Source organism: Parasteatoda tepidariorum, chromosome 3 (genome assembly GCF_043381705.1).
Source record: "Parasteatoda tepidariorum isolate YZ-2023 chromosome 3, CAS_Ptep_4.0, whole genome shotgun sequence".
Lineage (NCBI taxonomy): Eukaryota > Metazoa > Arthropoda > Arachnida > Araneae > Theridiidae > Parasteatoda > Parasteatoda tepidariorum.
This window is the reverse complement of record NC_092206.1, coordinates 57,912,677-57,940,216: the sequence shown is the minus strand read 5'-3', so window position 1 is coordinate 57,940,216 and position 27,540 is coordinate 57,912,677. Positions and strand designations below refer to the sequence as shown.

At 28.5% G+C, this 27,540-nt stretch overlaps 1 long non-coding RNA gene across 1 annotated transcript in view; it reads left to right on the top strand.

Moving 5' to 3' along the window:
• Positions 1–27,540, top strand: part of LOC107436716 (uncharacterized) — a 486,858-nt gene that overhangs the window by 285,026 nt on the left and 174,292 nt on the right. The window contains exon 4 of the long non-coding RNA XR_001583141.3: positions 18,036–18,153. This is a non-coding gene — a long non-coding RNA (uncharacterized lncRNA). The remainder of the gene's footprint in view (positions 1–18,035; positions 18,154–27,540) is intronic.

Sequence of the window (27,540 nt, the reverse complement as noted above, 5' to 3'; positions counted from 1 at the left end):
ATCTATTTAATTTCTGTTTCATCATTCTCAACAGAAATAGTCAAATAACTATAAAAAAAGGATAATATTCTAGGTGCTAACTGCACGAAAAAATTCGTTTATTGACTGTTGTTACTTAATATGCTTAAACAACCAGAATTTTGTCCGCGCCAACAGATGATTGGCACTTTAACTATTGATGGATGCTCATGCAGTATTGTTCTGTTGATATGTAAATCGTTCAATTTTGAAAAAAAACTGAACTTTTGAAAATGTTGCATAAAATTAAGGCCATGCTTACTGAAAATGGTTGTAAACTTTTAATTTTTTTTAAACTGTTAATTTTTGTAAATAAATATATAATTGATTTCAGGTATGTTTTCATAAAGTAATTTTCTATTTGACATGTTAGTTATTTATTAATTTTCGAAATTAAAATGGGTCACGATTTTATCAGAGGATTTACCAGGATTTACATTTTACAACAAGGAGGAGAGTGGAAAAAACATTACCGAGTTTTTTCCAAACATTTTCAATCAGTTAACACTTTGATCAAAAATGTTATAACAATATTAAATCACTCTAGGCATACTATAACTGTGAAGAATTTACATACTGGTGCTTAATACAACTGACGAAATGAGTCTTCGCATGAGCCTAATATTATTTGCAATTACAGTTAGATTTCATAGTTTAAAATCAAAGTTCCACCAAAAAATAAATAAACATGAATAAGCTTTTTTTGCTGTTTTATTACTGAAAACTCACTGTTCAATAAGTTTTCAGTTGTACTTAAGAAAATAAAATTGGTTCATATAAATACAATAAACGTTATCAACTTAATGTTTTAATGCTTAAAAAAGTGTCATTAAATTGGAAAATTACCTCTTAATGAAGACAGTGACACTAATTTATGTAAATATTAGAGCCATTTTCTTCATTAACTTGCAAAAAACCCGTCATGGATTGCCCAAATGTTTTAATATGACAAACGTTTTATATCCTTTAAAATTTTCCTTCTATTAAAGAATGTCTTCTTAGAATAGAATTGGGACATTTTATTTTAATTTTACAACCCTCGTTGAACAGCCAATCCAATTATGAGTTTAATATTACCAATATTCATCTCCGTAGTCTTGTAGTTTTGAACCCAATCCAGAAGACAAGGGAGCTCCAGGATCAAGCATTGGGAGAAATTTTGCTTATGCGGAGGAATTTTTAATAGAAATAACCCGCATTTGCTTTACTTGGAGAGGAAAACCATGAAAACCCACAGTTAGTCTAACACCAAGGGAACTGATCTCACTACCACTGAGGAATTGAGACATTGTCTTTGTCACCAGCAAGATACAAATTCAGCTCTTTTTGCAATGTTACGTTAGAGATTTATATGTGGACAATTCGCGGATATTCATAACTAACTTTTTATTTCAACCAAATAGTTATGATAAAATCCAGATATTTCAATTTGTGAGAACTTCCGTCATGATAAATATTTATAATACAAATTCTCGAATAAGCCGAATCTTTGATGTAGCTTTTCTCAATGACAGTTTCCATTTTCTCAATGTCAAGTATCACCCCAGACATCAAGATGAAGAGGATTTTTACGCCCGAAAATAAATCCTACTTGTATCGATCCAAACTGATCCTTTAAAATCCCGACATTCATCTGTAGCGAGATAGGGCCTCACTTCGAGAAACTTAAAAGGTTCCTTCAGGCGGTAAAATAATGATTTGGTCGAGATTTTATTCTCTATCTCTTTGCTGAGAGCGCAGGTTGTTCACGTCTTTTACTTGTCTGAGGACGGTCACTTACCTTATGCCAACAACTCCCACTGCTCACGTTCGATTCCCGCCCAAAATGTAGAATTTTTATTGGAAAAAAAGAACGCACACCTACTACGCGCACGTGTCTCTAAGAGCCACAGCTTTTGAAAAATGTTTCCATAAGCGCAAGCCAACTATAAATTTATTTTCCTCAAGAAATGACGACATTCTTTTATTATGGTTACGGTGCAAAATAATGTTGAGTTATTTCAGTTTTCATGATAAATCTTTTACTCGCCATTTTGTTTATTATTTTCTTCGTATGAGCTCATTTATTTCTAAACTTTTTTTGTTCGTTAAAAAATGTTCTAAAAAATGTTCTTTATTTTAGTTAAATATGATTATTCGTTGAATTTAGACATATTTAATATATTGTAACACGAAACACGAGATTATCTTATTCATTTTGTCGGAGGTAAACATTTTTTCCCCTTCGCTTTCAAGGCTTAGCATAGGATCAAATTAACTATCGCCCTTGGCCAAGCTATCGCCAATGGGTAATTTAATGTAACAAAGGGTAAATAAAAATGTGTCAGCCAGTCACCACTCTTTTTATTGAAAATGCAAACCATGAGCATTTTAATATTTTTTTAAATAAATATAGATTTGTTATGAATATTTTATAATATTCCGAAAAGCATTTTATTTCGTTCGTGTTTTTTAAAAATTCTTTTGTATTTACCGTACTTTATGAAATGTTTCATAAGAAATATCTTTTCTTAATTACCTTAAATACCTTTCCTTAATATCAAAAATTTTTTTTAATCGCTACAAAATTTCCAATTTTCTAAAAAGTGACCACATATTTTCAAAATTTTCCAATGTTAAATGTTATAATAGCCCGACAGCAAAATTTCATAATTTTGCCCTATACTTTCTTGCACAGGAGTGATTCTATAAATTTAGGATTATTTGCGGTGTTAATCGATATTTTTGTCCTGTTTCGATCAATTAAAAAATTGTTCAATAAAGATTTTTTCACTCCTTTTACCTTTCTGATGTTCAATTATACCGAAGTATTCATTTTTATTTTCTCAGTGAAATGTCTGCCTTGCCGCATACCTATATTTTGTTCATTCTAAAAAATTCGTACCAAATACTAAAATTTATTTTTTTCTGACAATTGATATGAATATATGAAAATACTAATAAAAAAAGTAAAATTAAATAATAATTTTATCTCAAATGTGAACTAATATTGTATCCTACGGCTTTTCAGCCATTTGGCTAAAAAGAACAAATTCACGACGAATTTCGTGAAGTTTCTCCTGGCCGAACTGCCTACAGTACCCTCTAGCTACACTTAATGAAAATAGTTGATTCTACAGATGTGAATAGCTGTCAGTCTTCATTATATTATGTGGTGTCTCTGTCGTATTTTTGTTTACTTTTGTACGATCATATTTGTAACATTGATGAACTAATAATTCTACACTATGGCTTCTTTAATTTCCTTGGCGACAGAGCTTCAAAAAACAGCGTTAAATAGTAAACCAAAACTTTTTCTAACATGTGTGTTATGCGAACGTACACTGAAAAAAAAGTGTGCCTAAACTACCAGAATATGGTAAAGTTTACCGTGTTTCTAGCTCTATGGGAACACCAAATAGCTAGGCAATTTTTACCTAAGTGCTTTGGTATTGATTTTAGTAAAATTAACAATAAAAAATGGCTTTATAACATGTGGTAAAAATTGAGTAAATGCGGTAAAATATGGTAATTTTATCATGATATTTTAGAGAAAGGCATAAAAACCATTTATAAGGTTACATTTACTTTTCAGTTCTGCATCTTTATTAAATGTGTGTAATAAGAACTATAATTTTGAAAACTGGAATTTCCGGAAAACCATTACCATATATGGACTGAAGAATGACCAAATGAATGGTTTAAATTCCGTATATTTTGGTTTTATTAATCAGAATTATGGTTTCTCATTCATTCTCTTCTTCATTATTATCTTATTCTTCCGTATTATTCCTATTCATTATCACCAGAAATATCCTTACCATACAGTACTTTAATTTAACCAGGTTTTATTTTTATCACGTTAAAAAGTTTTTTTCCCCATAAATTTTTTTTTTAATTATTTTTTTATTTTTTTATATTATTAAAAAAAAATTTTTTTTTTTTTTAAACGGCGTTCAAAAAATTTTGTCTTGCAGAATGGTCGGTGAGCTGAAAGAATGCTGGGAACCTATTAGATGGATTGATACCAATTTTTTTTCTAAATATGCTAAAAAAAAATTTAAAAAAAGTTTTACATATTGTTCCAAATCAGCCTATGTTCTGTTTCCCTAAACGTAACTTTTTTAAAAACACATCTATTTCTGCGAAAAATATTTAGTCAGTAATAACTGGCAAATATTGTAATAACTGTATATAATTCATTATATACTCATATTTCCTCTCAAGTCTTTAGTGAACACCAATTATAACTGCTTTATTAAAATCTTGTTGGTAGTCTCATTACGATTTAAGAGATTAGCGCTGACGAATAGATACTTTCTCAAAATATCATTGGATAGTGGCTGGCACCCTCATCCACTCGCCCACATTTTCTTTCCATTGAGGTTATTAGCCTGCCCAGTCTGTACCCTACAAAAAAATCTGGCCCCTCACTCTTCATCGTTCATTGGGCAAGACCCTAAAAGGGCCTCACTGCGATTAAGTATTTAAGAACCATTCGTATTTATCGCTTCTAAGAGCTCTTCTGGAATAGCGTGTTAGAAATCGCTAGATAGAATTTGGGTCATCTCTGCTTACTTAATTTGATTTTTCTTCTTATTAGTACACTTGAGTTTAAATGAAAATCTATTGATTGAATGGCTTATAAATATTCATCTTGTTTTAAGGCGAAATAGTATTGGTTTCGAATTAAGGAGCAGTTAATATTAGAGCTCATTCAAATGTTGCGTGAGTATGTTTTTTGACAGTTTTAAACTCCCCTTCCCCCTTGTCAACAAAAATAAACAAATCATTATCCACGCCCCCATGCTTACGTAAGAGGATCGCGACAACCCTCTCTTTATTTTTTGCTTCAACTTTGACTTTTACAGTAGTAATCTAATTTTAGAAGTATTCAAATAAGCTATGTAACTTTGAATGAGGGAAGAGATTTTTTTCAAAACTTTTTTTCGGCAAACTTAATTTTTTTTCTTCAAAATTAAAATTTTTCCAAGTGCGACTTTTTCCATTTTTGTTTTCTTTTTACTCTCTTTTTTTTAAATTTCAAATTTTTTTTGAGAATAGGATTTTTCTTACTTACGTAAGAGTTCGCTTACGTACCTGCTTACTCTTACTTAAGCATTGCTCGTACTTCTCCTTCTTTCTCGTCAGCAAAAATAAGCCATTCATTCTTTAATTGTTTATTGATAATGTTATTTAATTGTTGAAAAAAAGTCTCATGATAATACCTAATAATGGCTTTTTAATTTGGAGAGTAAATTAGCATTTAACTTTTTGTTTTAAATAAGCCAAAAAAAAGCAACAAAAAAAAATCGATTAAAAAAACAAACAAACAAAAAACGGATTTCCTATGCATGTTACTACGTGAGATTCATGCCAGAATGAGACGTTTACATGCCCAAACATCTTTTTCAAATGCTCATTAATTAAAGTTTGAACTTGTCAATTTTTAATCTGTTGATTTAAATGGCATTAACATTGCATCTACACAATAACTTTTATTTTACGTATAAATCAGAGCTGTTAAATATTATTAACAAGTTTGTTAAGTATTATTAACAAAGGAAGTATTAAGAGAAATATTATCAGAATTATTAAGTATTATCAGTATGCCCTTCAAAATACTATTTTGAAACGATATTTCAAAAACATTGTCGTCTTATAAAACTTAAGAATGCCGAAGTATGTTACTTTTGGAACAGTGGCTCTTAACCTATAAGGTTTTGCATCATAATATTTGCGATTGGCATGTTACGTATAAATATTTGTTACCCACTATCCCTGTTACCGAGGTGTGATTTAAGCTGATAAGAAACTCTGCTACACTAGATGCGTATTTCTCTGTTAAATTTCAGACGGGAAACATATTTGAAAAGTAGACCCTGGCAAACTGGATTTTTTTTTTGGGGGGGGGGGACTTCTGTTGAGAAATCTATTTGTTTCAGCTGTTCCGGATATATTACGAATGTTAACGAACCAATTAAGGGAAAAGACAAATAACTGCAAAAACATGTCGAGGTCTGCCATTTTTGAACATATATTTGTAAAATTATATAACATAGTAATATATTATATATTAGTCTAGTCGCGTAATGTTATTTAAGAATAACTATTAGGAGCCGTGACATGTTATTTAAAAGTAACCGCTACAAGCAGGACTTAATAACTTCTGGCTGCTTGTTGAAACAATCAAGTTACATAAGGCAGCCAGTCGCAAAAATTACGCCCTGATTACTAATTGCTAAATTACTCATAGGTTACTATTCACTAAAGTACACTGAGATTGATGATCAATAAATTAGCCTAAGATACTTATGCCTATATAGGAAAATAGAGTTTTGTAGAAAGAATCATCACGGTGATATAAGAGAGATTTTGTAAAGATTTCCAGTGCCCCCTATCTCTACAGCGCATGCTCGAAAATATTACAAAAAATAATATTTTTCTAATATAAAAGTTAAAAAATGAAAATTTTCTAATCAATTCCAAATTTTATATTTTAGTTCAAGAATGCTTAAAATGTATTTTGGTCATATTTTTAATGTTTATTTCAATCTCTCGTATAATAAATTCAACTATAAACAGAAAAAAAAAAAAAAATCTGCATTAATAACGCTTTTCGCAATTTAAATGTGAGTTTAAAAAAACTTTAAAATGAGTAACAATGCTAGTCATTCATATAAAAATGCATTTTATTCAACATGAAATTTAACGACAAATTTAAAAATAAGAAAAATGATGAGAAATTAAAATATTTAAAATAAATAGTAATTTACTTAGAGTAATGTATTTTGCCCCTTTATTAACGAATTAACATCTAAGCATTTTATCGAACTAAAATAAAACAAATGATCAAACGATCATAAAGAACTTTAAAAATTAAATTAAAAATAATTAATGAAAACGATAAACTCATTAATCTAACTGATACTAAAGTTTTTTTCCCCGTAGCGTGGCGCTAAAACTGTTTGGGCCAAACTATTGCCATGCAATGATAATAAAAAACGCTTCATCTTTCTTTTTATATGACCTAGCTTTAGAGTGGGAACTCCTTATTTATTTTTCTGTGGTTTTACATTAATAATAATAATAAATTTTTGGAGCACCTTGTATTAAATTTTAGTTTTCTTTGTCAGTAACAATCTTGTATAAAATCTTTTTACCTTTCTCTTTTTTGTATAAATTCACATTTTTCAAAATTTTATTTATACATTTTTAAAAATCTTAAATCAGTTTTATGCATAACTTATAAATTATATATTTAAAATGTGATTTGAAATTTTTTTTGTATTGTTTTATTTAATAAAACATTTTGAAAAGAAAAAGAAAAAACATTTTTTTAGTACCAAGAGGTTTTTATTTCTTCCAAAAGTAGCGCTTATTTGAAAAATATTAAAATATGATTATTTTATTCAAAGAAAGTTTAGTACATTGCTACTTAATGAATAAATAATTTTACAACAATTTCAAAGTAATGTTTCATGAAATATGTATGTAAAATATGTGTATTCCAACAGTCGGATAATACATTTTTAATACACTTCCTAAAAGAATTGCAATTTACATCAATTCTATCTACTAAATTTTATTTCAGAAATAATGTAGGCTTAGTTCACGAAATTTAAATTTGATGTCTTGAAATTCTTCAAAACTTAAATATATTTTATCTAAAATTTCGAGATTAAACAGAAAACGATAAATGAATTATCGATTAATCAAACGATATTTAATTTCTTGAAAAATAATGTATACTGTTTGGAACTTCTTATTTAGAACTGTAATTTCAAGTTTGATTTTGAAATTAAATTAGTTTTCAAATATCGTTTCAAAATTGTGTTTTATGAACGTAAGTATTTCTATGCTAACATTTGATTAGATATTAATAGATTCGAAGAATGTTTCAAATATACTTCAAATTTGAATTATATTAGTGATAATTGTTCCAGTTTATTTTAAACGCATTGTATATTCACTTAATCGTATTTAAAAAACAACTGTCTCCAAATAATGAACTTGAAATATGTTAAAAGCTTACATTTTTTACTTTTTCAAATATTTTTTTACTTAAATATTTTAAAAATATTATGCATAATAAATTTTACTAACCTTCGATTGAGAAAATATTTTTGATAGATTTCTTATACCTTAGAATTTGATTTAATATTTCTATTTAAGAAAACGCAATTCCTTTTTTTTTATTTATTTATTTTAACTATTCAAAGTTAGATTTAAAAAAAGAAAAAAAGAAAAAAAAAACAGTATTCCCTACATAAATTGCTAAGTAATATAATCTAACCAGCTAGTCACATTTGACGATACATTTTATTTCAAGTAATTTTTTTAGTACAGTGAACCTGATGTATAGATTTGTTTTTGCATGTGGATGTATTCAAATTCTGAAGTAGAAAATCAGAGTTCATTTTGATAAAATCTGAATTTGAGTTAAAGGCTAAAATAAAAAACTCTTTAGTCTTAATATTAATTGTAAAGTGCTCTATCAATTTATTACCTCACCCTATTTAACTCTACATTTTATTTTTTGTAACTTTTTTTTATTTAATACTGAGAAGCCAATGTATGGAATTATATTTCTATGTTGATATAAGTAAATTATATGAAGAAAAATCAGAATTCATTTAAATAAAATCTGAATTTGACTTTATTTATAAAAAGGCAAAATTAAGAAATTTTATAATCTTAATATTAATTTCAAAGTTAAAGTAACTTGATCTACCAATTTACTAATTTACCTCACTTGACTCACTTTTTAAAGCAGATTTTTTTTTAAATCGTATAGATTTGTTTTTGTCAAAATTTCTAAGGATGCAGTCAAATTTCTTAAGGAAATATCAGAGTTCATTCAGATAAAATCTGAATTAGAGTTCATTTATAAAAAATACAAAATTAAATAACTTTATAGTCTTCATATTAATTGCTAAGTTATATAGGTCTTTAACTTGATATACCAACTTACCCTTCTTGACTCTACATTTTATTTTTGTTTATTTTTTAATACATTTAAAATTATATAAATATGTTGATCTAGTCAAATTTTTAAGGAAAAATCTAAGTTAATAAGGATAGTATATAAATATGAGTTCATTTTTAAAAGGGCTGAAATAAAAAACTTTACTGTCTTAATATTAATTGCAAAAATGATACCTTTTGACTTGATCTACCAAATTAATACTTTCCCCATTTGTAAACATTAATTTTTAATGCAGAGAAGCTGCCGTATTGATATGTTTCCTATTTATGTTTGTATTTTAGTTAAACTCTTACGTAAGTAATATTTTAGTTAAACCTTTTACATAAATAAATAGATAATAAAAAAATAGTAAGAAACCGACATATTTTAGAAAACTTTTTAATCTTAATTCATATTTAAATGAGACTTGAATTACTAATCCGCATTAGTCTGAAAATTATGATTTGAATTATCGAATGATTTATCAACTGTAAGGAATAATATATTAATAATATAAGGGTCTGTGGATATTCTTAAAGATCGAATTATTTTCACTGGGTAGCTTTATAGTGTCGTAAGTAGAATGAGTGATGATACACCCTTTCTTCTGTTAGTTTGTTCAATTGGTAAATATGAAACAAAAAATCGCGAATAGATCAGAAACTTGTTGATCGGAAATTTAGTAAAAGAGTTCAAGGTATAAAACATACATATGTCGATGCAAAACCTGCTAAATGTTTCCTATTCGAAACTAAGAAAATAAAAAATGATAATATGAATAAAGAGTACAATACGGAGCATTCTGAGTATATAATTTTCTTTATCAGTTATGAAATTGAGAAATATCAACAGTACAGTTATTTAATTTGAATCAGATTTGACGATTTATAAAAGCTGATTCATAGCTTACATGTAAAGTTGTAGTTGTAAACATGTTGTAGTCGTGAGTAAATTAGAAATTTTTCAATCTAGAAATACTTTATATATAGTAACAATTAACTTGTAATTCGAATCAGATTCGACGATTTCCTTTTGACTTCATTCATTTTGAATAATCTAATTATTTATATTCTCCAATTTAGAGGATAGTCATGAGTAAATTTGAAATTTTTCATTCTCACATTTGGGGTACTAGTTTTCTAAATAATTTTTTCCTAAACGTTTATTACGATTTTTTTCCCTACTAATTTAAAAGTATTGGAGAAACTACAATTTTCAACGGAAAGATTTATTTAAACAACGTCCTGGAGTTTAAGTTTATTTGAAATTGTGCCTGGTAAACGTAATTTTTAACATTTTATTCCCTTTATTAATAAATATACTTAATCTTTATTGGTTTCACATTCGAAATTTTTTTTTTCCTATATAATTTTTTATTTCAATCTAAAACCAATCCTTAAATTTATTGAGGGGACGAAAAAGCGAATTATACCACTTCACGAAAGACAAAGATTTCACGAGCTACTAACTTCTTAAACGTTTTCACTGATCCAGTATCTTTTTATGACTTTTACTCGAAAAAAAAAATCTTTTAAAGGGGAAAAAATGATTTATAAATCCCTTTGGTAGAACCTTGCAAACAAACAAAGGAGGACGTGTATTTGCATTTGTGGTGAAGCACGCGTATGTTGTTGAAGACAGCGTTGCGTGAAATTTAACCGAAATCGTTGGTTCGTGAACGGACGACATCCCTCTTATTTTTTCTAAGGAGATGACGAGAACTGTTTAAAATTGCTCTTGATGCGAAGAACAATGGAGACTTAGCGTATCAAACAACATCAACGAAAGCTTGAAGAACTTATTTGGAAAAGGGAAATTTACTTTCGCTTATTTTTATTTATATATTTTTTCGTTTTTATTCAAGGAAAAAAATAAGTTTTTTTCTTTCTCCTTCGTAATGAGGAGGATTTTTTTTAAATACTTTTCATAGAGTGAAATTTTGTTTTGTCACTTTCCAGTTATTTTAAATGAAAAAAAAATGGAATACCTGTTATTTATTTGTTTCTGATGCTTGGGTATACGATTAAATTTTAAATAGATACATGATTTTTTTTTTTATTGTTGGTCAAACAAACGCAGGAAACGTATCAGAAATATTTTAAATGCGTGGATCATCGTGAAGTAAATTCAAACTTTAGAATAGCATAGATGTTTAATTAAAAAAATAAACAACAAAATAATGTGTAATGGGAAATTTGTCTTAAATTTTTTTCTCATTATTTTTTGGGTTTTTATTAAGTTAAACAAAATTAAATATTTTCACTCTTCTATTTCGGGGAGTGATTTTTTTTTCTCTAGTTCATTTATTTTAGAATGTTGTTCCATATCTTTGTATATTTATTTCTAACATATACAATTTTTAAAATTAAAATTGCATTTATACGTTAAACCATGAAATTATTTTTATTAATACCCTCTCGGTTTCATTGACGCCGACTTAAAAAATTACTGTAGAGAGACAACTTCAATTTAGATCTAACTAAAGCAAAATAAAATTTTTAATGGATTAAAACTTCTCATTTATAAGGTGAAACAAACATTTAAATGATCATATTACAATTCTTTATGTGTTCTCGTGGTTCAAATTATAAACGGTGGTGTTTGAAGTTATTGTCTTAAATGTACCCTAATTTTTATTTATATATACTTTATCTGGCTTTGTATTCGTTTAGTTACTATTTCAAATCGAACTTTTAAATTTACATATTGTTCGAAATAATGTTTTTAATAATAACTTCAAACTTAGCAATAATTTAAAAAAAAAAAACTATTCAGTTTAAAAAAAAAATTCTTGATACTAACATAAAAACTTACCCTTGAAAAGATCAGATCTTCGAATCTATTTATCATTACAAAAAAAAAAAGTTATAAATTAAATCTTAACTTGTGTTGGAATTGTTTTGAAGCATGGAGTAAATTTTTTACAGACGTAAAATGAATTTTTTGATTGATTAATCTTGAAATACATTTTCTATTTCTTTTTTTTATAAAATTTATTTTATTTTTAATTTTCTGGATTACGAAGATTGCTAGCAGTTATATCGCCTAAGAGATCACTTATTGCAACCAATATGATGCAGCTTGAGCCTCACTTTAAGACTTATGGAAGAATAGAGTATAAGAATTATAGATTTATCTAATAAAAAATCTACCTATCGAATAAACTGTCTAACTAGTTTCCATTAAAAGTTTGAACTAAAACGTAGTTTTGAATGTATAAAAAATTGGGGTTGATTTTTTTAGTTTACTCCTCATCTTCATCCATTTTTCACTAGATCTCTCGGTAGCAACGACACCTGGCGTAGAGAATAAGCAATTCAAAACGGAGACCTGCGCAGTTGCTCGGAATCCTTTTCGCCCTGCGCGGAGCATTGACGTTATCCGTTTCCCGCCTGTTGTAATGAAAATCGAATGTGGGTGAGTGAAAATTCCACTGGACATTGGCTATTCGAGAATTTTTCTTTGCGTTTTCCTTTTAAATCTCTTTTAATGAGACAATAAGTATGCAGTCAAAATTTTTAGCAATGAGCTGTTCAAAATTTTAATGGTCCAATGCCAATTTTATTATATTCAGATTTCAGGATAATGTAAGTATTTTCTAAAACTTTATTTCAGCGCTCAAATTTTCCTTCAGGTTAAGTAAGATTAAAATATTTTTTCTAGAAGAGACCTTTCTAAAGAGCAAGAAATGTTTCCATCTTTTTAACATCACGATCTGTAATATGCTATTCAAGTTTGCGGGTTTAATTAAGTAAATAAGTTGCGTCTTTGTATCATTACTAAATTTAAAGCCTTCAAATTCTTCGTTTATGTGATGCTTTCACTTCATGTTTGAAGAACTAGATTAACGTTGGTTTTGATCTGAAACGAAGATGAAATTTAACTTTAAAAATAAAATTGTGTGCCATCCTCTAAAATATTTTAGTTTATCCTGTCATTCATGAATTATTTTTGACATTACTTATGAAATTAACAATTTTTCAATTAATAATATAACTAACAACTTTTCTATTTTGTTTTACTAAAATGTAATCAAGTAGATTTTTAGGTTATAGATACTATCCCAATTATTAGGTTGTAGAAATATATATATATATATATATATTTCAACAACCCCCATACTCCTGCTTAATGGCTTTTTTATAGTAAGGGAAAATATAGGGTTAGCAAAAAGTTTTGTAAATTTTTTTTGAGAACGGGCAAAACAGAAAAGTACTAATAAGGAAATAAAGTAAATCTAACATACAAATAATTGTGAATGCGTTCAGGCTATTTAAAAAATATACTTTAAAAAATGATTTTCCCAAATCTCCACTCGTCTAGCGTTGCTTGATAGTATTGAATACACACTTAAAATGTGTATACAATATTTTTTTAAATATTTGATGTTAATTATTAGCACATGAAAGTTTTTATATTACTTAGTTTGTATAAAAGGACGATCTCAATTAAGCAGAGATACATAGTTCCAAACCTAGTAAACCATAAAGTTTACTAGGTTTGTGATACCGCAGTTTAAATTTTATAATTACTTAAATTCTTATCATGACCCACAAATTTGTTTTAAATTGATATACAAGCATTTTAAAATACTTTTAAATATAATCAAAATTAAGTCAAAATAAATAGATAAAAAAATATGAGCCGATTATTTTTATTTTTCCTTTGGCTTATGAAAAAGTGTATTTTTTGTTAGATAAATAGTTAAGTTTTTAAGTTGCGCTGTGCATCATTTAATAATGAGAAAGGTATCGACTTTTTTCAAAAACTTGAACACAGAAGTTTATGATTTCTTGAAGACCTTATCTTATTGAAAGTTTTTAAACTATATACATTTATTTGAAAGGATAAAAACTTTGTGAAGAAGATAAAAGCATGAAAGGACAACTACAGATATTTCAGGGTTTTGAAACGATGTTCAGAATACAGACAAATGGTGAAGAAAAACAATCGTCATATCCTTTAGCATTTTTATCTGTATTCTGCACTGTAGATGCTCCACGGTTGTAGCATCGAATCCTGTTATGCAGTTCTAAACTACAGAAATACTTTTTTTTGGTGAATTTCAACGTTGCCTTTCATCTCTTTTTATTTTCCTTTTCTACATACTGCATTTTGAACAGATGAAGAGTAACTCAGGGAGGAATAACATAGTGAGTGACATTATGAAAATTTAAAATTTTTCGGATTTGAGAACATGATATTATGATCATAATATCATGAATGTTAAGAATTATCAGGGATTATATTCCAGACTTTTTGTGGAATTGTGACAATTCTATTCTCAACTTTATGAATTTGTAGAAACCTGATGATGTGAAAAATCACAAAAACAAGTTAAGATTTCTTATATATAAAAAAAATTCTTGTTTTTGTGAATTAATGAAAAATCTAATCATAATTTTTTTGAAATTTATTTGCCTTACAATCGGGTTGTTTCTGTCAGGATCTAGTTTTCATGAGTTAAGGAAAATAATCTCCTATTTTGTCGGGAGAATGGAAAAAAAAAAAACACTTTTTTCAAGGAGATGAAGTTTTAAAATCACAAAAGCGTCATCGATTCCTTTTTTTTTCTTTTCTTTTTTTTTAAAAAAAAAAGAATTTTGTGAACTATGTATTTTTGAAGTAAAGCAGATTGTGAACGTCCATTTTTAAGATAAATTTTTTTATTAAGGACCCATTTTTACAGTAAAATAATGTGTGTGGAGTCCATTTTGTGGTAAACTATTTCGCAAATGGTTCATTTTAACTATAAAATATGTGAAGGGTTCGTTAATGTACATCAATTTCCTCTGAAATGAACTCAAATAATGCATTTTTTTATCTTGTTGAGACGATAATCGAATGAGAAAAAAAAATGCTTTATAACAATTTCGAAATATTTGTTTACATTCTAAATTTTATTTCACAAGTTCATGGAAAGTGTCGTTTTACATGCTCTTCCACAAACCTCTACGATTGTGTTTTTAATGTTAACGTCGATAAGCTATATCTAGATTAAATATAGGGGAAGATTGGACAAGTTAGACCAAGGGGCACTTTGGACAGGGCTCAATTATTTTAATGCTATCAAATATGTTTTTTCCCCATTAACATGATATATCGTTTGTACTACAAATCCTATGAAAGAATCACATGGCTCGATTAAAGTTTTTTATTTATTTCTTTTTTGAACAATTTGTATGGTAGCAGTGTTAAGTAATTTTTGGAATTCTATTACTTTACCATCTAAATTTTTTTCGAAAAAGTAGAGCAATAATAAGGTTATAAGTTATTATAAGGTTTCATTGAGTTAAATCTTAAACTTAGATAATACTTGCAGCTATTTAAGTTTATATGATAAGAAGAGAAATTATCGTGGTCTTTAGTAAAACCCAGAACATGGGGTACGTTGGTGCTCTAAAAATCGGACGAGGTTGGTCCATGAAATAATTGAGAGGAACTTTATAATTAGCATTATTCTAGTTATTTTTAGAGTTAATGTTCTCTTTTTTAGCTTTACTTTACTCTTTATATATATATATAATCTGCCGTTCAAGGATCGAACTNGTGTATAAATTTGTATTTATATATTTATATATATATATATATACACTTAACTTACACTTAACTAATTTCTCATTAAATAATGAAATTTGTCATAAATATTGCCATTTGTTAAACTGGATCAAAATTTCAATTATAAGAAATATTAAAAAGAGGAAACTGGCGAAAAAAAGACATTTTAAACAGGAAGCCTTAACAAGAAGTTAGCTATGTATTTTAAATTAAAATAACAGCAATGAAATTATTTCAAACGTCGTTACATTCTTTTTAAGGAAATATGAGTAAGAACAGAAATATTTTTTGAGCATACGATTGTCAGATTAGGTGTATCTTTTTAATGTCTTAATGTTCTATAGAGAATTAAATTGCAATGTTCGAGAGTGAATACAAATTGATAAAGATAAACGCATTTTTTATATCTAAAAAATGTGGGTAAATAAATGGTACATTTCGATGTTATAGTTCTTATTTTCTCCTGGAGGAAAATCGGAATTTCATTTGAACAGTTATTTTTTGATGAGCCCTTAAAAAACTTTAATTTGTTATGAATTATTTTAATTTATTATGTCATTTTAACTATGCAAAAATGTGTTATTAATAAAGTTAAAGGTTCAATATATTCATAGTGAAATCATTTTCATATGAATATTTTAGCTAGTAATCGCTATCCTTTTTTGTTAAGAAAATTCATCTCATTGTAAAAAGGAACTATGTATCTAATTAGGTCGTTGTGCCGATCTTTTATTATCATTTTTTCACACATTTATTCGATAATCAAGCATAATACGTGCTTTCCTCAATCCTCTTCCACGTATCACTGAAATTGTGCCCAGGCCGCGCACTATGCCTCTGTAGCATGCAAAATAAAATAAAATAAAAATGTGAGGGTAAAAAAGCGATAACTCGTCTTATGAAATTTCTTTTCCGAACTATAAATAACTATATCTAACATGAGCTTCTTTTTTTCCTGCTAAGTAGACCGAGTTTCTGCCGAGAAACGACAACGCAGTGTTCAGGAGTTATTCCAGACTTTTTGTGAAAGGTACAATTTTTTTATGAAATTGTGAAAAACCTTCTCATGATTTTGTGATTTCGTGAAAGTTAAGAGTCCTATTTTTGAGATTCCAGAATTTTTGTGAAAGATCCTGTTTATGAATTAGTGAAAAATTGATTCATTCTTTTCTGAATATAAACTCACCGTAAGAGCGGGATCTTTGTGTCAGGATCCTATTTTTTTGAACGTGTGAAAATAAGATTCTGGTTTTGTGAAATAAAACGCGAAAACAATATCTTTCAAAAATTTGTAGTTTTCTAATTGTGAATCAAAGACTTATTCTGCTCCGCTTAACAGAAGAAGAATTTTATAACTGGTTCATTTTTTTAGAATGAAAGCTAATGTGAATGTTTCGTTTTAGGATAAAATATTTTGCTAAAGGTCCGATATACCGACAGAGTAGTTTGTACAAAAATCCATGAACCGACCCTAATTTCTCTCAAAATCACCTATGATACTGCTTCACTTTCTTAAAAAAACACTTCGTCTGAAAGAAACCTATTTTTTTCAGAACAACGGAAGAAATTGGAAAAAAACCTGAATGAAATGGAAGAAACTGAAAATAATTTATAAATTGTTAAGCAATAAGTATAAGAATAGCTTGGATTTTAACAAATTATATTTAATACAGTACCATGAGGTCAAATCTACCTTTTTAAAAAAAATTATTGCAATTTTAGTATTATTTATTTTATTTTTATACATAAGTTTAGAATCTATATTTAAGAAAGAGACTTTTGAAATTTCATACTTAGCAGTATCTGATTATAAAAAATAGCATTTTCTTCAGAGCTACAGTTATCTTTATATTTTTAAGAACTTCATAAAATTTGTTATCATTTCCAATTGTCGCATTTTAGTTTTCACTTATTTATAAATGAGTTGTAAAATTAATATTATTATTTTATTGATATTACAGTTTGTTAAAGAAAATTTTATATTTAATATTTCTTTTCGAAAAAAGTTTCATCCATCTTTTCCTCTTCGGTTGGACGAACCTTATGTCTTACGGGGAAGTTTTTTCCATGGAATTTTTTCACAGATTTTTTTTATTCTTTACTGGAAAAAACTTGCCACCTCTGTTTATAAACTACAACAATGTGGGTTATCATATTTTATATATTAAAAAAAAATGATTGTTAATTTCTGTGTATTATATGTTGCCCGTCCCGTCCCGTTTTTTTGTTGTTGAAATAATTAGAAGAAAAATCTGACGCAGGTCTGAGAAAGACCTATAATGTATTTGATTAAAAATACTCCCCCCCCCCCAAATGAAGAGAAATTCGAAATTCAATTTTTTGAATTTTTCGAGAGCTGTAACTTTTACTGATAACAGAGCTGTAAATTTTACTCAGCTGTAGCTGTTTACTGATTAAGAATTTACTAACTGATTAAGAAATTAACGTTAATTGTTTTTTATTTACTGTTATACTGATCTTATTATATTGTTTTTTTTTTCTTTTATTAAAGTAACCAATGGATAAGAGATTAACGATTCCAATGAACGCAGTAGATGGATAATTTGGATTTGTTGTGGATTACTGGATTTTAAAGAATTTTGGATACATTTGCTTTTCACTTGAATGCGGTAAGATTGCAAACGTCTTTTTTTAATTTTGGTGTTTTTTTGTTTTTTTTTTTTGTTTTTTTTTCCAGTGCTGATTCATCAAAACTGAACAAATTCTTGTTTTTCGATGGAAAATGCATTAGTCATAAGACATCCTTCAAGGAAAGAAAAAAAATCGGTTTTAAAAATATCGGCAGAATTTGCAATATATGTTCGCTCGAGGTGTGTGGCTTAATGTTTATCATGCCTTTGCTTTTTCTTGAAGTATCTGTTATTTCTCTATTTTTTCTGCTCTCGCCCCGTAAAGAAATACATTTCTTCAAAATATTTTCTCCTTCCTAGCTTTTAAAGCTACAATTTCCCTAAAAAAGTTTTAAATTGAAAGTGTTCACTTTAAGATATTATAATCTAGCGATAGGATTTAAAAAATTAAAAAAAAAAAAGAAAATTATTTTTTTCTTCAAAAAATATGAAGAAGCTTTAAAAATTATTTTTAAAAAATATTATTAAAGTCTTTTTCACTAGCAAACTGTTATTTAGTTTAAAAAGAAACGTTGATCTCTCTGCAAAGATCCACCTGCTTTGTTTGCATGTTTTTAAATGTTTTAAAACTAAAATAAGAAATTTATATAGCTTGTTTGACAAAAACTCGCATTTTTGGGTCTCTAATATTTTTAAAAAAAATTTCTATAACAGAAATAATCCATACAATTCATTTTAATCTTACTTACTTTTTAACCACATTTTAAATCTTAAAAGTTGCGATTAAAACTCAACTTGATTGCCGAGTCACACTTAAGGCACCTACCTTGTCCCACCAAAATATACTATTTAATTTATACTTTTTAAATAATTAATTTACAAAGTAATAACAAAAACTTTTTAACTCATGGGAGTCGGATTGTTTGTTCTCAAAATGTAGAACAAACCAGAATCTGCTATTTACGATCCCAATCTTTCAGCATGGTGTTGGTTAAAAGTTTTGACCCTATTATATTAGTTTTTCTTTTTGTGTTTTGCACTTTATCTCTGGAACCGAATATTTTTATTTTATTTAAATATACACATTTGCGCTATGACAATAAGAAGCAGTAAACCAAATCGAGTGAAATTTTATATGAAAATACATCAAAGTATGATAAAGCTGATGATAACAAAAAGGTATTCACACAAACCCAAGATCTTGAATTAATGAACATCATTACAAAAGAGTACAAATAAAAATTTTGCAAAATTAAAGTTGTAGAGGGTTTCATATGGAACACGATCTTCCCTGATTACAGTGCAGATTTTGTTATGAATTCTCACGTTATTTATAAGGTTGGCAAATGTTTTGAGACTTTAAAGGTTATTGGGACAGTAAATCCCATTATTCCATTTAGACAGCTCGAGAAGTGTCTGTGACAGGATTTTGCAAGGTGCAATTGCTTTTCCAAGAGCAATTCAGACATATTGTAAAGGATTCAGGTCTGGCTCATAGAGGCTGACGCTTTTCTCTAAATATATATGTCTCGACTAGTCCAACCCTGTGCGAACAAGTGTTGTCATCCATTAAAATGAACTGGAGATGATAGCGCTTTTAAACAATCTTACATAAGACTCTAAGCTCATAGGCATATACCTTAGAGAAGTCAGCGTACCTTCCTGAAAGATGCGTTCGTGTGAACATATACCTCGACCACCATAGCAGTCCATTTCCATTATGTTGGAGGGATGGTACCTGGTCCCCCGTTCATTCCATCTTTGAACTTTTCAAGAATCATTCCTTAGATTGAATCACGACTTATCAGTGAAGAGAATCATAAGCCCACCACACTAGTATCCAAGGTTGATGTAGCTTGCACCAGTTCGAAGTGCCTAACCCTGTGACCTGAATTGTCAGGAAGGTACCTTGACTTTTTTGAGGTATAAGTTTGAGATTTTTGAACCCTATGTAAGATTGTTCAAAGGTGATGTTACTCCCCAGTTCATTTTTAAGAATTCCACTACTCGTCTTTCAAAGGCTGGTCTCGAATACCTTTAAGTCGAAGACATTCAGAGAAGGAAGATAACGCAAAAGACATGGAAATGATTTTAGGGAATGGTCAGAGGGCATGGAGTGGCGAGCCAAATCTCCAGTACTGAATTCCATTAGAGCATAGTAGAAGTCATACTTTCCATACTTGATATAAACTTATTTTCCTTTGCCTTGGTGTTTGCTTTAAGTCACCAGAAGATTCCGCAAATATTATGTAGATGAAAGAACTTTTATTTACAATTTATAGAATTGATTTAACACTAGAAAGGCTAAAATACCTATATTGCCCAAAAGCAGTCAAAATGACTGCATTGTGAAAGAGTAACTAATGTATAAAGAAATTTGTTTAACATTAATTTTTAATATTTTAGGTATTATTTTCAGCTATATAACAAGTTATTAGTAAATATTAACAATAAAAAAAAAATTATGTGTTGTGCAAAAAGTCACAAAATTCAAAGAAATTGTGTCATCTTTGTTTTTCTAATTGAAATTAAAAAGCTGTCAAAAAGACTTCCTTGGGCAATCCAGTGTTAAGAATTTTGTTGCTATCCCGTTTGGATTTTTCAAACAATCCTCACTTAGCACTTGAGTATATGAGTTTCTTATCATCTATGAATACCTGCTGCTCTGGAGAAAAAAATTTTGTCTTCAAATATGATTTTTCATTACTCCAGACTCATACCTTTATTTTTATCAATTTTTAATTTATTTATTTTTATAAATTTTTTATTATTTATACAATATTAAACTAAGTCTTTCATTGAGTTGACTTGCTCTTGCGAATCATTGCAAGAGTATCTCTAGACAGAGCAATTTGAAACTTGCCACACCCATCAAAATCCTCTCGGGGCATATTGTAAGAGTACACTACATGTCATCATCGCGATATTAAAAAATATCAATCTTTCATGAAACATTTATGCAACATTCAGTCATTATATGTACCACTTTTGATTAATATTTACGCTAATGAGACAGCCAATCTGATTGAAAATTATATCATAAAGGACAATTTTACTCAATGATTTTATAATATTACAAATTTGAACTTTGCATTGTAGTTCAGTCAGTGAGTTTCACCTTAAAATATCTCAGATATTTATTAAAGGCCACTAAATGCAGGGTTATGTTTCCCACTAAAAAAAAAAATTGTTTTTTCATCTATTAGATATAACTTTTTCTTAATGTTGCTGTGAAAAAAAAATTTTTTTTTACTAATTTTTGTAAAAATATTATGAAAGTTAATTATGCAGAGCAAATTTTAAAAAAGTGAATTAAGCAAAAGTTAAGAAATTGTTTACGAAATCTTGCATTAAGAATTCAAATTTGTTAAAAAAAAATACATAATGTACTTTCATACTTTTTTTCTTTTTTACAATTAAGCATTGCTCATAGATCATATAATATGGTTAAGATGCTATTTGCAATTTTTTGAGTAAGGCATTGTCCATACACTATCGTTAACACACTAAGGGGAGTTAAATCCTTGTAAAAGTAATGTTATACCATTTTGCATTGAACAGTATTTTTCACTTGCTCACAAATTCGAGTCACATTAGGGGAAAAGATTGCTCTTAGTTAATAACTAGTACTTAAAAATTATTATTTTTATAAAGCATTATTTGTAGCGTAAAATAAATAATGTATTTTCCTACTTTTTTTTTTCTTTTACAATTAGGCGTTCTCTATACTGTGGTTAAGATGTAGTACTTGTAATTTTTAGAGTGAGGCGTTGTCCATACACTATCGTTAACACACTAAAGGGAATTAAATCCTTGATATCGTTTCACACTTTTTTGATGAAACTACCTTTTAGTAATAGAAAATTAAAAAGCTGATGGTAAAGTATTTTTTATTGAAACTACCTGAATTAAGGAAGGAAAAAAAAACTGTACATGTAGTATTTTACCGTGTTGCATCGAACAGTATTTTTCGCTTGCTCACAAATTCGAGTAACATTAGGGTGAAAGATTGACTTAAAAATTATTATTTTTATAACGCATTAATTGAAGCGTGCAATTCTTTCTGTATAGAAAGTTTCAACTCGATTGCTCAAAATTTACAAAAAAAAAAAAAAAAAAAAAAAAAAAAAAAAACTCATAACTCTCACTGCACTTGAATATTTGCTTTGTATCTAGGTTTGGATGGCGAGACGAAATTATTTACGAAAAGAAAATGTGATTCTGTACATTTATCATTATGTATCATTGGAATCAAAGGTGTCTAAAATCATCAAAGTCGAAATATTATAAGCTTTCATCCCCTTACATCACAATATGAATGATAAATACTATGAGTAACACTAAATATCAAATGTATAATGCACGGTGCAAAAAAAAAAAATGATAAACTTTTGATTTTAATGATTAGATCTTCACTCTCTAGGACTAAATTTTAAAGGCTCGAGGGGATTACCTCAAATATGATAATTAACAAGTGCAGACGGTATTTTAAATTACAAAATAAGACACAAAAACGTAATTTCTCTAAATAAGCATACCTTTTTTTCGATGAATTTTGGATTTCCGACCCACAAAATATAATCAAGGAAATATGGTTCATGTATTTCGGTCAGGAGTGTGCTCCTAAATTTCTCGAGATATAGTGAAATACGCAAAAAGGTAAAATTAACATTAAGGGGTACACTCTTAATGTTAATTTTACCTTTTTGCGTATTTCACTATATCTCGAAAATTTTTTAAGAGAATTGAAATATGGTCAAAATAGTTTGGTCAGGAAGACGTTCCTAAGTTTGGACACTTTAATGTTAATTTTACTTTTTTCTTATTTCAATATATCTCGAGAACTTTTAAACGAATTGAAAAATTTTTATAAGCAATTATAAAATTTGTTTACCTGAAAATAATTCCATGCGAAAATAACTTTTAGTAAATATTTATTATTTTATTTAATAAGGATGGGAAAAATTTTGAATTGTATGGGAAAAAAAATTTGACATCATTTTAAAGAACATAATTTTACCTGGCAAAATACAAGATTTGAGCTAATTCAAGTATTTTGCTAAAAAAAAAAAAAAAAAAAAAAAAATTAAAAATTTATCTTGAAAAATTTAATTTTAAATATCTAACTTTTTTGAAATTTAATTTCTCAAGAACTATTCAACCGATTTTGCTCAAATTTTATATTTTATCATGTGAAATTATATTCTTTTAAGTAATGCAAAAAATTTTATATCTTACAATTCGAAATATTTTCGACCTTTATTAAATAAAATAATAAATATTAACTCAAAGTTATTTTTTGCATGGAATTATCTTTGGATAAACGAATTTTATTATTGTGTGCAAAAATTTTTCAATTCACTTAAAATTTTCTCGAGATGTAGTGAAATACGTAAAAAGGTAAAATTAACATTAAGGGGTACAAACTTTGGAGAGCTCTCCTTACCGAACTATTGGGACCATAATTCCCAGATTACGTCTACCTCCTATATTTTGGGGGTCAGAAATCCGAATGCGTTAAAAAAAAGGTATGATTATTCAGAGAAAATACATTTTTATGTCAGATTTCGTAACTTAAAATATCGTCAGCACTTATTAATTAGCATATTTGAGGTCACCCCTTCAATTTATTAAGATTGAATCCTAAAACGTTAAGATCCGATAATTAGGTCTAAAGTTATGCCGGTTGTTCCTTTTTTTTGGCGCACTGTAGATTGGTATTGTGATTATATTCGACAGCGATAAATACCGAACACAATGATATCGCAATAACGTCGCTTTTATCATCGACAGAACGATAGTTTCGAATGCTAGTTCTAGCACTAATATTATAGTTCTATTTAAAATCATTTTAGAATATTTTGAATTTTTTTCTTTACTTCTGATGAGTAATGAGAACAATAATGCAAATCAGTATAACTAAAAAAATATTTCGATATATCCTTAAATATCAACATTTTATGACGATATACCACCAGGGGTCTGTCCAGACATTTTGTGAAAGGTCCGTTTTTGTAAAATTGTGAAAAAATTACTCGTAATTTGTGAATATAAAATAAACGTTAAGTCACATTCTTTCAATCAGGATCCTGCTTTTGTGAATTTGTGCAAATAGGGTCCTGTTATTGCAAAAAACTTTTTCAAGGAGTTTTTGAATTGTAAATAGATACAAAATTATGCTCAACACTGTAAAACTATAATAAAAGAAATTAAATTTTCAAAAATAAACAGCAATTGCTGTTACTAAATTAGAGATGCAATATACAAATATTTGGTATTTAGCCTATACTGCTGAACGCAGAATATTCATTTCAGACGAATAAAGGAAGAAGCTTCTGCCGAAGACAAAACTTAGCTCGTTTACATCTGTCTTCTCCCCCCCCCCCCTTGGGAAGGGTTTATTCGATTAACAAAACAATAATGAAGATAAACAAATTTGTGAAGGGTCCGATTAAAAGATAAATTATTTTGTGAAGGGTTCGTTTTTGAGTTAAAATATTTTGTGAAGGGTCCGTTTTTGAGTTAAAATATTTTGTGAAGGGTCCGTTTTTATTAAAAGATATTTTGTGAAGGGTCCGTTAGCGGACCCAAATTTCTTCTAGACAGACCCCTGGTGTAAATTTTCGTTGTCGCCTTGCACTGGTGCATATTGTAATGATAAATAGTTTAAATATTTAAAAAAAAAAAAAAAAATGGCTGTCAACGGGGGTCAAGCAAACGTGTACACAAACGCGCTTACGCGACGGCACGAAGACTGCTTCAGGCTAAGAAGTTGACACTCCTGAAATCGAACTTTAATGATATGACAGGCTTTATCTCGAATTACGAGGAACGCTAGGACAGACGTTGCATGCGTGTGACGTTGCCTCTGTATAAACGTCGTATACGATATCCAGAGTTGAACGGCCACAGGTAGGGAAAGAGCAACTACTTCCCACCTACCGTTTGTCTGAGGTGTGTGTGTGTGAGTGTGCACCTTGCGATAGACCAATGTCAAGGTCAAGGCAGACTTGGGAACAAAGGCCTTTAAATGAGAGTCTGGGACTGGCCCTGCGTGAAACGTGGGCATGAATGATAAAAAAATGTAAATAAAAAGTTGAGAAATAAATGAGAAAAAAAAAAGTAGCTTAACCCTTTTTTTTTATGCTGCGTCTGGTGGCTTTGCTTCCACCCCTGCGGCTGCCAGCAGGTTGGAGAAAGTATATTAAAAAAAATAATAAATAAATAAAGTAAGATAAACTTATTTTCTAATAGAGGTTATATTTATTGTGACTTCGTGGATGTTGTTTTGGTGGTTAAATAAATCATAGTTATATAGAAGTTATAACTGCTTTGTATTTCCACTGCCATTGTTATTTTAGGTTTATTCTGATCTTATATTCATGAACTGTAATGAAAAATTAATTGTTTTGAATGCGAGCTTAAATTTTATGTAATTATGCATATGAAAAAAAAATTATTTGCATTGAAATCAATAACAGTGATTAAAAAAAAGTTTCTCAATTTGAAAAATAAAAAAAAATAAAACCGCTGTATATTTTATTTTTGAATAATTTTTTTAAATCTATTTTGCAAGAAAAAGTTATTTATTGTGTGGTGTAAAAAAGCGTTAACAGATTCAGGGATCACTTTGACGGACTTTTCACAAAAAACGAGCCCTTCACAAATCATTTTATCGTAAAAATGGAAATTTCATAAAATATTTTATTGTAAAAATGGACATTCCGCAATATTTTTTCATAAACTCTGCACAAATGAAAAGAAAAGTGAAAAATAAAAACGGAGCCAATGAGGTTTTTACTTCATAGTTTTAAAACTGCAAGTCCTTAAGAGAAATTTTTTTTTCTCACACAAAAGTTGGACCTTATTTTAACCCAATTGTTCATAAAAACAAAACCCTGGCAAGCAAAAAGAATCGATTATATAAAAAATTTAAGTTAAATATATTTATAGATTTTTCAAAAGTTCATAAATACGAGACCTTTCGCAAAAACATTGACCGAGGCTACCCTTTTCCAGGTTCTTCTAACTTAAATGTTAAATATCGTTTTCGTTGTAGCATCTTCCAGTATTCATCTAAGTTTCTAATCCAACTCCAGTTTAATATATATTCAGTTTAATAATTGAAATTCTAAATGTTCTTTTCTAAGTAACAATGAACATTCCATGTATAGGATGTAAAAAATTTAGAAGCGGTCCAATATCCCAAGAAATTTACATCTAATCGCAAAAGTGAATTCGGCGGATTCAAGGTATTTTTTTAAAGCTATCATATGATACCAGACTTGATCTTCCGCCTCCATCCCCTGGAGCTGGATAAGAGTAACTTTTAAAATGAACCTCTATTTTTTATTGCAGATTCAGAAAAAAGTAACCCTATTTCACAGGTTTATGAAGTTTGCCTCATAGATGGCGCTATAACCGAGACAAATGAAATGGAGATCAAGGTGTTTAAAATGGAATTATCTCCTGACCTATCAGAGAAATAAATAAAAATATTTCAATATTTTTTTTTTCAAGAAAAAAAAATTATACAATAATTTGAAACAAGTCTATTTTTATATTCTTAACAGCGATATCTCGAGGTCCATGACATAAAAAGATAAATAAATCAAAATGTTTCACTTCCCCCCCCCCCCAAATTTTTTTTAAAATAAAATATTTGATAAAAAGAAATTGAAACACGTGTATTTTATAATCTTACCAAACGGGATGAGTATCTGGATTCAATTCGCCATTCAAACAGTTTGTACCCAATTTAATTTTTCTCTGTTACAGCGCCATCTGTGAAGCATACTGCACGAACCTATAGGTTAAATTTGGCAAATAAAAAATAGGGATTCATACTTAAGATTTCAAAGTTGCCCACCACCCACTGAAAGCGTGGTGGTAACTAGCCGCCTCCAGGGGGTGATGTTGGAAAATCAAAATCGAGTTTGGATCATTAGATAGCATAAAAAATATCGAATGCATTTATTTTCACTTTTTTGATTCCATGCCTATTTCTCGAGATATTTGGCCATTTCCAAACTTTTTTACTCCCTGTACAATATCTTCTTTAAAAATACTAAGCAAACTGCTCATAAAGTTTAAAAAAGCACCTTCCATCTAGTTCATATAATCGCGAAATTATCATATGATAACGCGATCTTACTTCACTTCTACTCCAAAATCAAGTCGTTACACCCTGATCCCTCGACTCCAAATTGCTGCAGTAATCTTCTTTCTTCTCACCAGACTTAGTTTATAGCATTATTAAGCTTGCCTATTGTATATTTGGCTCATTATAACCGATTCATGTTCTTTCGTTCCAAAAATTCAGGTGATCAACCCTTATTCCATTGTATATGAAACCAATTTTTTTAAACCCGTGTACCGTTATTCTTTTTACTAAAGTCATATAATATTTACGGCTTTTATTAATAA